Source organism: Panthera uncia (genome assembly GCF_023721935.1).
Source record: "Panthera uncia isolate 11264 chromosome E2 unlocalized genomic scaffold, Puncia_PCG_1.0 HiC_scaffold_20, whole genome shotgun sequence".
NCBI lineage: Eukaryota > Metazoa > Chordata > Mammalia > Carnivora > Felidae > Panthera > Panthera uncia.
Window position 1 is genome coordinate 8,293,914 of NW_026057589.1, and position 17,869 is coordinate 8,311,782.

A 17,869-nucleotide genomic window follows, 5' to 3' on the forward strand; every position below is an offset into this window, starting at 1 on the left:
AGGCAAACAAACAGTTGTTGGAATTTCCTGATGAGCCTTGGAGCAGAGTCCTCAGCTCCTTGTGTGGGGAGTAAGGGGGCCCACCTTAGCCAACCCCACCCACCTGAGGCTCTGGCTGAGTCCTAATAGTATAATCTCTTCTCTTTATAGGGAAGCAGTCTGCCTCTCCTTGGAGGCTGTGCCTTCTGCCCTTCCTGTCTCTTCCCACCTCTTAGCTCCTGTTCTTCTGAATCTCTCATGCCCCACCCCATGCTGACCCACCCCACTTTCTTGGGCATATTAAATTCACTGAATAAAGCCTCACGGATGCTCATGGGCCTGGCACAGACAAGACAGGGATGTATGTGATGCTGTCGCTAGCCTCAAGGAGCCCATAGTCTGCTGGGATGAACGGATGCTAACAGCAAATTGTGTACCTGGACTGTGGAGTACAGAGGAAGTTGCTGTTCACAGTGACCTGCTAGGGCTGGGAAGGCTTCTGTGGAGAGGGCACTACTGAGCAGGGCCTTGACAATGGAGTAGGAGTTTTCTGGGTGGTTGAGGCAGGAGACAGCCCTGCTGGCAGTGGGCACAGCGCGCACAAGTGTAGAATAGCATGGTACATTCAGGGAGCCACAACTGATTCATTGCCACACAAGAGAGATACAAGAGATGAGGCTGGAAAGGGTGACCAGGCTGCTAGAAAGGACTTGCAGACTGAGCTGGGTGCTTCTTATATCCTGAGGGCAACAGAAGACCACAATGGGGATACAGGGAGACTCTACCCTTTCTTCTTCTTCTTTTTAAATAGCTTTATTGTTATAATTAATGTATATAAACTTTATTAAGATATATTAATATATATGAACTGAACATACTTCAAGTACACAATATAGTGAGTTTTAACACATGTGACCGCCTGTAATACCATAACCACAATCAACATAATGAGTATATCCATCACTCCCAAAAGTTTCCTCATGTCCCTTTGTCATCCCTCCCTCCCATCCCCACTCTCTGTAGTCAACCACCCATCTGTTGCCCTGTCACTGTAGATTAGTTTGCATTGTCTGAAATTTACATAAATGAACTCATCTAGTATGTAATATTTTTATTTGTTCTTCTTATCAGTCAGCATCATTGTTTTGAGATTCATCCATATTGTATATATTAACAGTTAATTTCTTTTCATTGCTAAGTAGTATTCTATTGCATGAATGATACAACAATTTGGCTATCTCTTTACCTATCAATGGACATTTGGGTTGTTTCCACTTTCAGGCTACTACAAATTAAGTTGCTATGGATATTTGTGTACAAGTGTTTGTGTGAATATGTGCTTTTATTTCTCTTGAGTAAATCTCTAGGAATGAAATGGTCATGTCATATGACAGATGTATGGGTTTTTTTTCATATTTTTCTTTTATTTTTCTACCTGAGTACTTCTACCTTTGAAAACCTCCATCTTGTGTGTGTGTGCGTGCACATGCACGCATTTATTTTATTTTATTTTATTTTATTTTATTTTATTTTATTTCATTTTATTTTTTAAATTTACATCCAAATTAGTTAGAATATAGTGCAACAATGATTTCAGGAGTAGATTCCTCAGTGCCCCTTACCCATTTAGCCCATCCCCCCTCCCAACCCCTCCAGTAACCCTCTGTTTGTTCTCCATATTTAAGAGTCTCTTATGTTTTGTCCCCCGCCCTGTTTTTATATTATTTTTGTTTCCCTTCCCTTATGTTTATCTGTTTTGTCTCTTAAAGTCCTCATATGAGTGAAGTCATATGATATTTGTCTTTCTCTGACTGATTAATTTCACTTAGCATGATACCCTCCAGTTCCATCCATGTAGTTGCAAATAGCAAGATTTCATTCTTTTTGATTGCCGAGTAATACTCCACTGTATATATGTACCACATTTTCTTTATCCATTCATCCATTGATGGACATTTGGGCTCTTTCCATACTTTGGCTATTGTGGATAGTGCTGCTATAAACATTGGGGTGCATGTGTCCCTTTGAAACAGCACACCTGCATCCCTTGGGTAAATACCTAGTAGTGCAATTGGTGGGTCATAGGGTAGTTCTATTTTTAGTTTTTTGAGGAACCTCCATACTGTTTTCCAGAGTGGCTGCACCAGCTTGTATTCCCATGACAGATATATGTTTAACTTTTATTTTACTTAAATTTTTAAAAAATGTTTATTTATTTTTGAGAGACAGAGACAGAGCGTGAGCAGGGGAGGGGCAGAGAGAGGGAGACAAAGCATCTGAAGCAGGGTCCAGGCTCCGAGCTGTCTGCACAGAGCGCATTGTGGGGCTCGAACCCACAGAACTGTGAGATCATGATCTGAGCTGAAGTCAGCGCTCAACCAACTGAGCCACCCAGGTGCCCCATGTTTAACTTTTAAAGAAATTACCAAACTGTGTTTTATATTCCCATACATATCTTTTTCTGACTGCCTACAGACTGCAGGATGAACCTTCAGAACTGAGTCTCCTTTGGATTTGCCCAGCTAGTGACTACAACTGAAGCCCTGAGACATGCACTCCTTGGGACCAGGAAAGGTAAGAAGGGCATCCTGAAAATCCTTCCTGAAGATGATAAGACTTGGCATCATTTTGAGAGGCTTATTTGTCATTGATACTGCCCCAGGAGCTGGGGGAATTGAGTGGCACCTGAGGGTAATGAACTAAGGACACCTCTGGCTCAGAACTTGAGAAAATCCCTCTGGACCCAAAGAGGCCACAAGCCCACAGATTAAAGCCCAAATTCTACAGAAATGAATTTTTGTATAAATAAATGATTTTAGCTTATGTTGGATTGGGGCCCCAACCACTTGTGGGAGTGGCCGTGGTCTCTGGGTCAGAGCCCTGTTCTAGGGAGGTGGCATCCCAGCCACACTGTTCTAGGAAGAGCCATAAAACTGAGGGTTCCAGAGCTCTGCAGACCTCCCAGGTGAAGGTTGCTAATCTAGGTACATTCCCCACAGATATGAGCTGCGGAGCAGTATCAAAGAGTAGAGAGCAAGACCAAGTCTGTGTCCTTCTGGCCACTGCTGGGGCCTGGCTTTTTTGGATGCTTATGTCTGTAGGGTGTGAGCCCTGCCAGAGTTTTGAGTGTGCTGTTCATTCATTCACATTCATTACTGCCTCTTTGGAAGTAGAGATGACTGAGGCAAGTTGGGGTCACGTTGTGAAATCTTCCAGTCTCTGCCAGACTTTTGGATGGATTTTATGGAAGGGGCATAACCTGGTGATTATATCAGGCTTACGTTTTAGAAAGGGACCCTGGCAGCCAGTGTGGAGGATGGATTTGAGTGTGGCAGACCTCAGGTAGGGAGGTCATTAGGAAGAGGTAAGGGAAGATCTGAGTAGGCAGTGGCGGTGGGAGGACAAGGAACTTGGGACCAATGTGTGGTTGAGAAAGAGAAGAGTCAACACCACCTCACGGCTGTTAGCTCTCTTCTCTCATGACTTTAGTGACATTGCTGTCTCCCAGTTCCCACCAACCACGGACTGCATGAATAATAAATAAGCAGAGGGATGTTTGGAAGGATAGCGTGATGGCTTTGGGGCTCAGGAGTGAGCCAAGACATATATCTCTCCACACATGTTTCCATCACCTCCTGCCTGAGCAGCCATCCTTCAGTGAGGTGAAGATGGGGACTTCAGGTGTCCTCCTGGTCCAGCAGGATGTCACTGACTCATGGCTGACAGCTTTCAGCATAGACTGACTCCTGGAGGCTCAGTTAGTCACCTGGGAAACAAGGGCACTGCAGTCCCTTCTTGTCCTAGATTCCTAAATTAGTGAAGGATTCCCTGGAACCAAAGCTTTAAACCTCTAGGAAGGAAAGACCTCAGTTTCTCATGAAAACCCCATCCTTGGGGGTAGGAGGGGAGGGCAAGGCAAGCCAGATCCTGGTAGGAAGGTCAAAGGTCTCAGCTTGATGCCTGTTAAGGAGTTGGGTCACAGCCGTGATCGCTGAGTGTTAATGTCATGTGATCTTTGTCTGGTTAAGCACAGTGAGTACAGCACTGTCCAGACACATTTCTGTTGTTTTTTTTTAATGTTTATTTATTTATTTTGAGAGAGAGAGAGAGAGAGAGAGAGAGAGCATGCAAGTGGGAGAAGGGCAGAGGGAGAGAAAGAGAGAGAGAATCCTAAGCAGGCCCCATGCTGTCAACACAGAGCATGATGTGGAACTCAATCCCACAACTGTGGGATCATGCCCTGAGTCAAAATCAAGAGTCAGATGCTCAGCTGACTGAGACACCCAGGTGCCCTGCTTTTCTGTGGTTTTTAATGGCTTCGTGAAAGCTCCATCCACAGGGGACTGCAGAATGGCATTCACCATAACCAGAGTTCATCCCCAAAATAGTGTGCAGGGGCAGAGGGGGAAGGATGGAGGGGCTGTGGGCACAGGCCACTGGACTTGCATGATGTGGAGGAAAGAGCACTGTTGACATGTAGGAAAAGCCTAGCATCCTGGGTTCCAATCCCCTGTGCCCCCTCCCCTGGGTGACCACAAGAGAAAATCACTCCACCTGTCTGAGCTGATCTGGACTCTGATCTCATGGTCTGCATGTTGACATCTATGTCTGCATTCCCTCATCTTCAATCTGGGCCCCAAGAGGGTCGAGGTACCAGGTTTGAAAAGACAGATCATAGATGTTCACTCCTGCTTCTGCTCAGGCTGCAACTTGTTGGGAGTTGATGCCAAGTGTTGAAAGTGAGTGAATTGCTATATTTCTAAATCTGGGGCCCGGGCATTAGCTCTCAGCCTAGGTTCAGGGTTTTGATTTGGTCATGAGGAACATGATTGTGTGGTCATCTGCTTCTGGCCTGGGGGGTGCTCACAAACCTTTTGAATCACCTGGAATTTCACTCTTAGTGTTTCAGAGCTGGGAGAGCACCGAGTGGCTTCCCCTCAACCCTTTGCTGTGAGAGGAAATAGAAGCCCTGAGAAGGTGGAAGAGCAGCTGAGGCCGAGCAGCAGAAATGGCCAAGCTTGTCCACTTGGGCTCTGAGGGGGTCTGGGGGACCTCAGTGCTTGGTGTTCTGGGCTGCTGTACAGGAGGCACCCAGTGGTCATGGACTCGGAACAGCCTTGGCCCTGTTCCCTGCCCTGTGGCACCGCCAACAGGGCCCTCCTGCCCTTGTCTGTTGAACCTTTTAGAGAAGGGAGCCTGCCTGGTCATGCCTAGTTGGTGAATGTGACCTTCCTGTCCGCCAGGCTATATTGCAGCAATAATAGCAGCAGGAGGGGGGAAAGTGGTCCAGGTACAGACAATGGAGGTGAGGAACCCAAGGGTGGGGAGGGGACGGCAGAGGCCCAGTGCTAGAAGATAAGGCTTATGATGAGCTGGGTGGTGCCTGGCACACAGAGGAGGTAGCCCGGTTGTTGTTATTCTCAGTCCAGGGTACTCGCCTGGATTTGATGGTAAAAGTCAGAGCCAGGGACCAAATGGTGATGCCAGCCTGAGAAACCCTGGGAAGGAGGCCTGGTGATGAGGTGTTTGGCCCCAGGCCAGATGGTACAGGCTGGGCATCCCTGGACCCAGGGCATGGATTCCTGCCAGTGACTCAGAAACTTTGGAGCAGAGGGGCAACCTGTAAATCTCCATGGCTCTGCCAGGAGGCCTACCTGGGGCAGCTGTCTCAGGTGAGTGGGGAGGAATGCGGAAGGACTGGGTGGGCCATGGTCTGAGAAGAGAGGCCGTGATCTTTGTGCTATATTTGTGCCACAAACACTCCCCCAGGCCTCCTAGTGCCACCTGGGAGCTGCAGATGTGGGGTGTATAGTTCAAGTGGCATGAGTCACCTCCACCTCCTTCTTCTGGGCTTTTCTCTTTATCCTCCATGCCCTGCCTTTTCAAGAGAGAGGAGATGCCCCTGGCTGCTTGCTGCATGAGTGATGGAAAGGGAGGAGCAGGTGGCCACACAGAGGTCCCTCAGCTCCCAGGCCTTGCACCCACAAGCATGGGCGGGGGGAGGATGACCCAGGGCTCTAGCATATCTGGATTGGGGCATGGTGGGGGAAAGGAAGAGGCTGGATGAGCTTCTGACCCTGGCTTCTTGATGGTCACTGAGCACTTCCAGAGTTAAACCTCAGATCCTTCAGATGTGGACAGACACTACCCTTTCCCTCTCCCCTCATGCCCTTATATTCCCAGCAATGCTCTTACTCCTGGCTCTTTGCCCATCCTTTCCTCCTTCTTCCAAACCTTCCCTGCCCCCTGGCCCAGCTCAGTCCTCTTCCTAACCTGCTGCACCAGGCCTCGCAGACTTCCTGCCTTTATCTGTTCCCATCTGTACCAGTCTCAGATAGGGTAGGGAGCTGATGGAGGAGGCATCCAGGGAAGGAAGGCAGGAGGAGAGCAAGACACAGCCAGCTCATCTACAGCCAAGCAGGGGCCTGGAGTAGAGAGCTCCCAAGAAAGAAGGCCTGAGGGGGTAGTCATCTCTCTGAAATCTGTACCATCAGGGGTGAGGAACAGGGATAGACGAACAGTGGGAGCCCTGGTCGGAGGGCCAGGCCGATAGGGACAGGCAGACGCTTCACTGGGAGTACTAGTTGTGGCCATGGTCAGTGGAATATATAGCAAAATAGAGGAAAGGCAGACACCTGGGTCTGTGTCTCTCTGGATGGTGAGGCAAAGGCTGAGGTCCTACCACATGCAGTCTCCCTGGAGATTTGGTAGCAGGGGCCAGGCAGTAGAGCAGAGTGACAAATCTGATCATGAGTCAATAGAAATCCCATTTTGGGTGCAGAAGCAGACACGCACACCCCCATAAGCTCTACTTTTTAAATGGGACAGCACCTCTTTCTGGCAGTTTTAGAATGGCACTCACTGAAGGCAACCATAGGGCCTTTGGCATGGGCAGCTCCACCCCATCCTTTACTCCTACTTCTCGTACCACAAGTGCATCTCTGCCTGAGCAAGGCCACTGTGGGTAGCTGGAGGTATTCTCAGCACCAGTGGTCACAGCCTGGCCAAAGTCATTACCTAGCCAACCAGCCCACACAGGTGAGGAACTCAGCATGCTGGGACTGCAGGCACCCACTTATTTTGAGCAAAATAGGGCTCCTGGCAGAGCCCTGAACATGCCATCTGCCCCTGAAAAGGCCTCATGGTGTCTTGGGTTCTCCCAGCACTCCAGGGAAGCAGTGTCTGGGCCTGAAGACCTGGCCAGCCACAGACCACACACTACAGGATTAACTAGCAATAACACACATCAATTTAACCTAAGGGAAGCTCACATTAAGGCCACAAGGAGATACCACCACACAACTATTAGATTGGTCAAAAGAAAAAAAAAATGATATCAAGTCCTGGTCAAGATGCAAAGCAACTGGAGCTCTTAAACATGGCTGGAGGAAATGCAAAAAGGTACAGCCACTTTGGAAAACACTTTGGCATTTTCTTATAAAGTTAAGCGTTCTCTTACCATATGACCCAGAAATCCCAATCCTACATATTTACCCAAGAGAAATGAACTTGCCCTTATACAAAAATCTGTATACAAACATTTATAGTGAACTTACTCCTAATTGCCCCAAACTGGAAATAACCCACATGTCCTTCAACCGGCAAGTAGATAAACAAACTGTGGTACATCCATACGGTGGGATATTCCTTGGCAATAAAAAGGAAATCAAACTTTCAAATGTATGATATGATATGAGTAAAAATAGGGATCAATCCCAAGTGTGTTGTGCTAAGTGAAAGAAGCCAGACTCAAAAGGCTCTATGATGTTATTCCACTTATATTTTGGAAAAAGCAAACCTACAGGGACAGCAAAGAGATCAGGCACTGCCAGGGGTGGAGGTGGGAGTGGGGGTAGAGAGGCTCGACTACAAAAGAGCACCGGGGAACCCTCTGCGGTGATGGAAATATTTTCTGTGTTGGTTGTGGTAGTGATTATACCACCGTGCATTTATCAAAACTCCTAGAACTGTACACTACAAAGGGTGGATTTTACGGTCTATAAATAATACTACATTCAACCTGATTTAAAACACACACACGCATACATTAATCACAGCCACTGTTTCTGAGCACCTACTAGGCCCTGTGCCAGGGGCTCTGAGTGTTTTCTCATCCATCCACTCATTTGCTCGCTCATTCAGCAAGCATTTATTGATGCCTCCACAAGGTGCACAATGTCTAATTACTCCTCTCTAACGCCTTCAAGCCCCATGGCTCCCTAAGTCGTATAGAGAAACTGGCAGGAAGATGTGGTGAGAGCCCAACCCTGGGGGCCTGCAGGCGAGCTTGAAGGTTCTCTGTGGGTACATTTTCATGAGGAGAGGAATTCCTAGCTTTGTCACCCTCACAAGGGATTCTGCAACTCATAAAAGAGAGACCAAGGTGAGGAACAAATCATAAGGACCCGGGAAGGGCTTGCTCTCTCTCTGAGGTGCTGATCTTGCACAAGCTGGCCAGGCCATGCCCCTCACAGCTCTGAACATGGAGCTGAGCTGAGGCAGAGTGTTGGGGCTCTGGGCTCACTTAGGTACACAGTTTTATTGCTGGGTGGCTGGTTCTCTGCTTGGGAACTATCTGTGTCTGCCCAGCTCAGATAGGAGTAACGCTTGCTTCTCTGGTAAGAATCCGAATGTGGGAACCCCCTGGATAAACCCAGCACGTGGGGTATACAGTCACAGGAACACTGTATAGCAGCAATAAAAATGAGCAAACCAGAGCTGCACATGTCCACATGGATCGATCTCAAAAATACCATGTGGAGTGGAGAATAGATGACAAGCTAGACAATATATGACACCATTGAAGTTTTTGTTTAGTAGTTGGACACCTTGTATTTATATGTGCAGATTCTTCAAAAATATCAAATTACATTTAAAAACACTTTTTAATTCTTTTCAGTTTTATTGAGATAATTGACAAACAGTACTGTATAAGTTTAAAGTATACAGCAGGACTCACATATATTGTGAAATGATTACCACAGTAAGTTCTCATATAGATACCAAAATTTTTTTTTCTTTGTGATGAGAATTTTTACAATCAACTCTCTTAGAAACTTTCAAATATCTCATATGGCGGCGTTAACTATAGTTATCATGTACATTAATTATCATGTTTTAAAGACACAAAATAGTACCATATATTGTTATGATTATAAACTTAGAAATATAAAAACATGAACAAGAAAGATGAATACTAACTTCAGAACTGAATTAGCTCTAGGGAAGGCATTACAAAAAACCAAAAAACCAAATATGGCAAAAGGCTAGCAAATAGATTTAACAAATCTGAGATTTAAGACTTAAATCACAGGGGTGTGTTGCATATTGTTTTCTGTACTTTTGGTTGAAATGTTTCATAATTAAAAAAAATACAAGCCAGAATGAACTTTGAAAACAGTATGCTCAGTAAAATAAGCCAGACACAAAAGAACATAGGGAGGGGCAGAAAGAGGGGGACAGAGGATCCCAAGCAGGCTCTGCACTGGCAGCAGAGAGCCCAGTGCAGGGCTTGAACTTGTGAACCACGAGATCATGACTTGAGCTGAAGTCAGACACTTAACCAACTGAGCCACTCAGGTGCCCAATAAATAAACATTAAAAAGAAATCCAGAATAGGCAAATCTATAGAGACAAAAAGTAGATTAGTGGTTGCCTAGGGCTGAGGAGGATGCCAGGAAAATGAGAGGTCATGGGTAAGGAGTGCGGGGTTTCTTTTTGTGGTAATGAAATGTGATGATGAAATGTTCTCAAATTGCTTGTGGTCATGGATGCACAACTCTGTGAATATACTAGAAGGCATTAAATTGAATGCTTTAAATGGATGGAGTTTATATCCCAATTAATCTGCTTTAAAAAAACATAAAAAGCCAAAAGAAGGAAAATCCTTTCTGTGTCAGCTACTCTAATAGAAGCCGAGGTCTGTGTGCTCTGACATGAGTTTCTTAGAGTCATCAGGAACCTTAGAACCTCCCCCACCACACCACCCACTAACATGAGGAGGGAACCCTGTTGGCCTGGCTCCCTGGGCTAGAGCTATTGCCACATCCATGGGGTTCTAAAAAGGAAGCGGAGTCATAGCCTCTACAGAATGAGGTTAATGAGAATCTGTTCCAGACTCCAGGGGTTCTGAGCCTTAATTAATACTCACTGTGAGGCTCTCTGTGATTGTGAAATCAGAGGTTCTGTAAATCTATACGGCAGTGGCCTTATTAGTACCAGCACATTACTCCAGAGAAAGAAGCCAGCCTTCTTATCACTGACTTAGCTCCCTGGAAAGGCTGGGCCCCCAGTGTCCAGGCTAGGCTGAAGCTATCTCTCCTGCTCCCTTGTCTTGCTTTCTAGGCCGCTCCTGGGGTCCGAGTGGTCTGGGCCAGTCTGGGGCTTCAGGGCATCCTTCTCCCTGCCCTGAGGACTGTGGCCAAGCTCCTGATGGACAAAGACATCTGATTTGCAGATCTGAGGAAGGAAACCAGATAGATTCCCCCACAGTACCCCACAGGTGATTTTCACCCAAGCCTAAAGAAAGGTAGAGTGTTTCCTTTTTTACAAATCTCAGGACTTTGTTGAGAGCTCCTGACATCTTCCCAGATGGCCATCCTTTCTGTATTACCCAGTCCCTGAGTCGGGGAACTGGTTCTGCCCTCTGCCCATAGCAGCCTGGGGGCATGGGACCATCCTATTTTGCCTTAGCTTGGGTGTTTACTGCCTGATGGCTCCTTCTTGGTCCCCTTAAACACCCTCCCCCAGCAGGACTCTGTGTGGCATAGCCTCTTTCCTCCTTTGTTTTGGCACTGTCCCTCAAGATAAATCCTGTCAGACCACATCATCCTTTGGGCCCCTCACAAGAGAGCACCTCACACCAGCCTGTTTATGCTAGACATCTTGATGCCATGCAGAACCATCCCCACCTGGCAGAGCCTTGTTGTCTTGGATTCTGTGAACTCGTTTGTAACCTCTGGGATGGTTCTCTGGCCAAAGCAGCGGAGGTAGATGGAGGCATGGGCTGGGAGCCAGTATCTATGGCCCTAGATGCTCTCAGCTCTGGGGCTGGTGATCCTTGACTTTAAAGACCTTGGAGGTCTATGAACTTAAAGATCTGCAGCCCAGGTTACCTCCCTCAACCCAGGACACTCATAGCCCCCAATGCCTGCTGACCTTGGGGCTTGTGACCCTGGGCCAGCCTCTAGTATGTGGACCTCTCTAACTGACCCCTTCAATGAGTACCTGTTAAGACCTGGCACATGGGGTGCCTGGCTGGCTCAGTTATTAGAGCAGCATGCAAATCTTAATCTTGAGGTTATGAGTTCGAGCCCCAAGTTGGGCACTGAGTTTAATTTTTAAAAATTAAAAATAAACAAAAACCTATTAACAACAACAAAAAGACCTGGCACAGCCTTGCCCCATGTTAGATTTTGTTTCCGGGGATTAATCCTTGCTCTTCACATTTCCCCCGGGAATGTTACAACCTGATGGATGCAACTTGGCACTCCTGCTGGGTAGCTCTGAAGATCCTGAACATCATCCTCCATGTCAGCAGCCCCTCCCTTCCACTCTCCCTACTGGCTTCCTGATGTACTCAGACATTGCCAGCATATTATTTATCTCTTTCCTTATCTAGGGCCTGTCAAACCAGATGCAACTGAGGCCAGAGCCCAATGGCCCCTTGCCAGAGACCCCCTCAGGGCTGATATAAGTCTCTTCCACAGCCTTCTCAGGGGAGCAGTGTAGTATCATGGTTAGATCTACAGGCACTGGAGATGGCTTCCTGGGTTCAAACCCTGTCTCCACCTTTTACCTGCTGTGTGGCCCTGGGAAAGTTGCTTAACCTCTCTGTGCATCATCTGTAAAATAAGGGACATCATAATACTACTGCACAGGGTTGTCGGGAGAAATAAATGAGATCGTTTATTGGCAGTGCTGGACCTGGCATTCAGTAAATACCCAAGGAAGGTCAGCTGTCAATGGTGCTAAACTTGCTTTTTCTGATTCTCCTTGAACATCCATGGTTCTTATTTAAGAATATGTACTTGCGGGGGGAGAAGAATATGTACTGGGAGGGCACCAGTCATCTTGCCCAAGCCAAGGTGACCCCTGTCCACAACCTGACCTCCTGCCTGCCCTTGACCTCCCACCCTAGCTGAGGGAATGCCACCCACATTAGATGGATGCTGAGGCTCCCTCCCCAAAAACTTGTCTGTATAGGTCACCCAGGAAGTGCCTCCCTAGCCCTACTGACTGCCTCACACCCCACCAAGCGGCTTGGACTCTGAGGGTCCAAGGTAGGACAGTCAGGCTGCTTAATGAGAGGGTACAGGCCTCTGTCTAATTAGACCATCCCAAGAGAGGCCAGTTTTCTCCTATTTATAGTTAAACTTCTCTGCCATTTTGATGCATCTCTAATTTGGGTACTCTTTTATTATGTTTTCTTTATGTCTTCTTCATGTGGATGAGTAGAAAAATAAATGGAAGGGAAAATTACAGTTTTGTGGTTTAGAAAAACCTGCCAGGGGAGATGGCAGGCTTTATGTTCACTGACTTGGTGGCATGTCTGGGGTGTCCTGAGGCGTCAGAACAAGACAAGACCTTTCCTGGGCGTGGTTATGGGGTGCTCATGAGGCAGGGTGCTGTAGGAACAGACTGGAGCTTGAATCCTGGCTTTGCCCTTGGGTAGGTCCTACGCCTCCAGGTCTCACCTGCTTTACCTTTAAAATGGGATTAAAGGCTGGCTCAGCTTCCTGGTGGGCTGGAATGCACAGTCCCCTTGGAGATGATAAAAGGCAGCTTAGCAGCAAGAGCAGGAAAGGTTGAGGCCCAATTCTGGCTTGCCCTAGGTGCCCAGGACTCCTGTCCCCATGCCTTTTGTGATCCACAGAACTGCTCCCCCTTCCCACTTTTCTGCTGTGACCACTCTCCCAGAAAGCAGGGGAGCCCAGAGTGACCAGGCCAGGATGGGAAGCGGGGTCCTGTCTGGAATGGGGGCTGTTCTGCAGCCCCCCATGGAGAGGCAGGAGTTAACATGGTCACGGTGGGTCACAAAGTTGCAGCCACAGATCTCCCTGGCTCATGAGTCCATTTTAGGAGGGTGGCCTGGCAGTTCTCACTATGGAGCAAGGCCTGACTTATTTTAAGCTGGGCGGAACAAAGGCCTCGGTGTCTCTGTGGTCTGTGGTCTGTGCACATGGCAAGGCTGTGGTGGGAAGGACACCAGTAGGCTTAGATCCCAGGTCCCCAGCTGACCTACTGTGGGTCAGCATGCCTGCGGGATGCCCATTCTCCACCCCAAAGGTCTGGCTTGACTCCCCTCAGACCAAATGGACAGGGAAGGTCCATCCATAGGCTCCTGCCTGAGGCACTTGAGCAGGGCAAGGCAGATGCTAGGGGTTGACTGGATAGCCAGGGTCATGTCTGAGTCAGAGGGCGTGGCTGGGTCAAGGTCACTCAGCCCTGGTCTGTACCTAGGTCTTCAAGCAAAAGGATTTGGGACCATTTTGTCAGAAAGCTGGGGAAGGGATGCAGGCAGGGGAGAGCTGAGGAGGGGTGTGGGAGTAGTGAGTATCTAAGCACACAGATATTATACTTGAGCCAGGTCACCTTGGTTCAAGCCCCAGCTTGGCCAGTTACCAGATATTGTATAACTTTGGGAAATTATTGAACTTCTTTGTTCCTCCACTTACCTGTTTATAAAATGGGGATGATGACAGTAACTTATACCAAGGGCCACTGAAATGATTAAATGAGTTTAGTGTAAATCACTTAGAAATGTGCCTGACACTTGGGCAGTCCCCTATGGCCCAGCCCCGACCTGACCCTGCTCTGACCCTTTGTGAGTAGATGACAGGACAGTCAGTCACCTGTGACCCTCTCCTCTCATAAGGGGCAGGAAAGGAAGGACCTTGGCCTTCAGGCTGGCAGTGAGGCCAGGGCAGGCTGCCAGCTGCATAGCTCCACCTGGTTAGGGCAATAAGCTTGTGTAGGATTTGAGCCCTTCTCTCCCTGTAACTTCTCAGCCCAAGTTCCTCTGCTTAGGAAGGGACCTTGGCCAAGTTCTCAGTTTTGTTCCACAACCTTTGTCCTCATTGTTCTTCTCAGTGTGCACCATGTCTGGTGCCTGCCATGTTGGTCAGGACCCTCAGTGACTCTCTGGGACTTTGGCTTTTCCTCTCAGTGCCCCGGCGAGCGTGTACCTGGCTGCCTGTATCGACACACCCGATGTCCTTCATGTGAGGTGCTGCTCCCAACTGTCAGCAGGTATATCTGTCAACAGACTCAGGATTGTGTAGGCCAGTGCCCCTGCCTTGGGACAGATTTGGATATTTGGATTCCAGTCCGGGCTGCTTCACTACCCAGATGTGTGGCCTCCAACAAGTCACTGGGCTTCTCACTGGCCATGTAGGGATGATGATTTCTACCTCAAGGGTCATTTGAGGATTGGGTGAGAGAACAAATGGAAATACCCAGCCTGGGGCCTGGCATGCAGTAGCTACTGAGCTCGTCCCACAGGCTTCAGTGACTCATTGGGGTAGCAGGGGACCCTAGGACCAATATAGCATGCCCTCCCAGTTTCATTTCCTTAATTTCTCACCAGTCCACTGCCATTTGCCAGCCCCACCGTCTTTGTCCTTGTTCAGGCCTCTTCAGACCTCTCTTCTGACCCTCAGTCCATTCTCCACACTCAGAATGAACTTTAGCACACATGAATCAGATCATGGCCCTCTCTGCCTACAACCAGCCATGGCTTCCCTCTGCCCTCAGGGTAAGGTTCAGATTACTTGACCAAACCCATAAGACCAATGTGATCTGTCCCTGCCAGCTCCTCATCACTACTCTCCCAAATGCCCCAGCATATTCCATATCCCACAAGTTGCATGGAGTGACTTGTCTCCTGGACATGCCTTGCACTTTCTGTCTCCAACTTTCATGCTGGCAAATTATGGAATGAGCTGGATTTGGCTTCTGAAAGCCCCCTCTCCGTCAACTCTCTCTATTAGAAAAACTCAGGTAGACACAAAATCTTTTCCAGCCACCATTACATAACCAAATATATACCCTATTCAGACCTCTCCCTTCTGCAACATGGGAAGCCTGAAGTGGGGATAGCAGGTTACACTGTGCCTCTAATTTCTTTCCTGCTCCAGCTTATCTCCATTTGCTAGCTGCTATGTTGTCCATGTCTTTGGGGATGGACTAAGGTGGGAGAGTGAGGTGGGGAGAGGAGCACGAGGCCCCAAAGGGCTTCTTTTCACTGAATCTTGGATCTGACATTCTGGCTTTCTCCGTGGCACATGTATAACTTCTGGATCTTTCCCAGCTGGGCACTTTCGTGGGTTCCTCAAAGATCCTTCTCCTCCTGTCCCACTAGGAACTCCCAAACAGTTCTCTGGCATGGTGTTCACCTCCTCAAGTGGCTGCTTGTGGCCCACCACAGCCTCTTTCACTGCCTCCTCACCTGGAAGGATGCTCTCTTGGGCAGGATTCCTTTATGATGACCCCAGGCCAGGTCCTGCCTGCTGGTGGTTTGGGGTTGAGTGTGGAGTCTAGGCACCTATAAGCCACTGTGAGAAGTTTGGATGTTAGCACCATAAAAATGTGGAGAATCCCCCAGAGGGATTGTGCAGCAGTGGAGGGACATGATAGGTGTCTACTGTAATAGTCCAGGCAAAAGACTATGCTATTTTCCCTGGGATGGGAGCTGTGGAAGACAGGGGAGCTGGCTGGGATGGTGGTGGAGCTGACAGACAGGCTGCTGGTTTAGATGTGAGGGGCAATGAAAGGGGAAGAGTCCAGTGTTTTTGGATTGAGTAACTGGGTAAACACAGATGCTACTCATTGAGAGGGGGAAGTCTGGGGTGGAGCAGACTGAGAGGACCAGAAATCAGGGGTCGTGCAGTGTTTGAAATGCTTGTCAGATATCAAGTAGAGCTGTCCAGGAGCCATATAGATAAATGCAAAGCTTCCATGGATGCATATGGTGCCTTTGTGCAAATGAGAGAAGGACATCCTTTCCTCCAGGCAAATGTAGCCTCCTACCGGGGCATGTGGCTTGGTGAGCAGAGCACAGCTGGACCTCAGCTCCATCAGTCCCCTTGGCCATGCACCCTCGTGCCCCAAACAAACTATACAACTCTGCATGGTAGCCTGGATGTGCTAGTCTGGAGCTCAGGGGGGTATCTGGGACTGGGGAAGAGCCATTAGCTTGTAGGATGCTTATTTGGATGCTGTGTGGGTTAGTGGCTCCCCGGCCAAAATAGGGAGGAAGGACCAGGGATGTGGAAAGGTGTGGGCTGAGAGCCCTCCCTTTCCAGGGCTAGACTTTTCCTTCACTTCCTGCAGATGAAAACCCCCTGATTCTCTGCAGGGCTGAGTAGCTGTGAGCCCCTCAGTTCTGCCTTCTCTAAGTTCATCCTGAGGAGTGGGTGACACAAAGGTGGGTCATGAGGAGGCCTCATTCTCTCTCTCCTTTCACTTTCCATCCTTAATGCAGGTATGTTAACTTCTGTCACCATGCTGATGATTGTAGTGCCCACAGATGGGCTCCATAGACAGGGTAAGCACCAAGCCGGGGGAATAACATTCAGAGTGCTCGTTGGAGCCCCACAGGAGGGGAGCAGGCATCGTCAACCAGGCCACAGAGACTGCAGTGGCTGAAGAAGCACGCAGCCAAGTGTTTGATAGAGGGGTGATTGGCTCAGACTGGTTGGGTTCAAAGCCCAGGGCCAATTCTTATCACGTGGGTGACCTCAGCTATAATAAAGTATCTATCTCATAAGGCTATGGTGAGAAATGAATGAGTTCTCTCACATAAAGTACTTCAATACCCAGTGAGTATTAGCGTATATGGTGTGTATGAACCAGTGGAGTATGTATATATGTGTGTATGAGGAAAGCCCTTCCTACTGGAGTCCCTAACCCCCTGCTAGTTGCTGACCAAAGCAGGCAGCAGAGGAAGTGGCCTTGCTGAGCTGGTCAAGCTTAGAGCTGTTTTCTGCCTTTTCAAATTGGGTTCCTCAAGGGATCACATCCCCAGAACCTTGTGGAGGTCAAGCTTGAGTCACAGCAGCTGAACAGGGACTCTCCCCTTTGTAAACACTTCCAGGGAAGGTGATTTCACAACTCCTCAGGACCTGGTCCAGCATTGCTTAGCTCCCACCCTCTGTATGCTATCCTGGGGTGTGCCTGAGTCCTGATCTCATGGCTGGCACTTTCTTATCTTCAGCGTAAGAGGGAAGTAAACCCAGTGCAGGACCCTTTGTTGCACCACCCTATACCTTCTCTTCTCTTCAGCCTGTATGGGGTCCTGAAGAGTGCCTTAGAGTCTCTTTCCAGAAAAAATGTCTCCCAAATACATATGGTCAAAGGCCAAAATTTGCAAGATTCCCCATCTTTCAGGAAGTTGTAATTTAGTGGTTAAACTGGTGGGCTCTGGAGTTGAATTTCCTGAGTCTCAGTGCTGCTTCTATTACCTACGGACTGTGAGACCCGAAGTCACATAGCATCTCTAAACCTCAACTTTCTTATCTGTAAAATGGAAGCAGCCACAGTGGCTCCCTCATGAGTTTCTAAGAGGATTAAATGTAGGGTAACCAACTCGTCGCTGTTTGGGACTTTCCCATTTTCACACTGGAAGTGTTGCTTCCAGAGAAACCCCTCAGTGCTTGACAAACTAGGACAATTGGGCCCCCTAGTAAATGACATAATGCCCAGAAAGCAACTAGCCCAGTGCAAGCAGTTCATCCAGGTTCCATTGCAGTCAGCTGATACTATTGGTATATTCCCTAATTAATCGATTTTTAAAAATATTTTTTAAAGTTTATTTATTTATTTTGAGAGGGAGACAGAGTGCAAGTAGGGTAAGGGCAGAGAAAGAGGGAGAGAGAGAAACCTAAGCAGG

General features: G+C 48.2%; 1 long non-coding RNA gene across 1 annotated transcript in view; it reads left to right on the top strand.

Annotated features, from left to right (window-relative positions):
* Nucleotides 1-16,717, top strand: part of LOC125916570 (uncharacterized) — a 53,159-nt gene extending 36,442 nt beyond the window's left edge. Inside the window, exons 3-5 of the long non-coding RNA XR_007455968.1 lie at nt 2,455-2,553; nt 14,147-14,229; nt 16,463-16,717. This is a non-coding gene — a long non-coding RNA (uncharacterized LOC125916570). The remainder of the gene's footprint in view (nt 1-2,454; nt 2,554-14,146; nt 14,230-16,462) is intronic.
* Nucleotides 16,718-17,869: the final 1,152 nt, after the last annotated feature.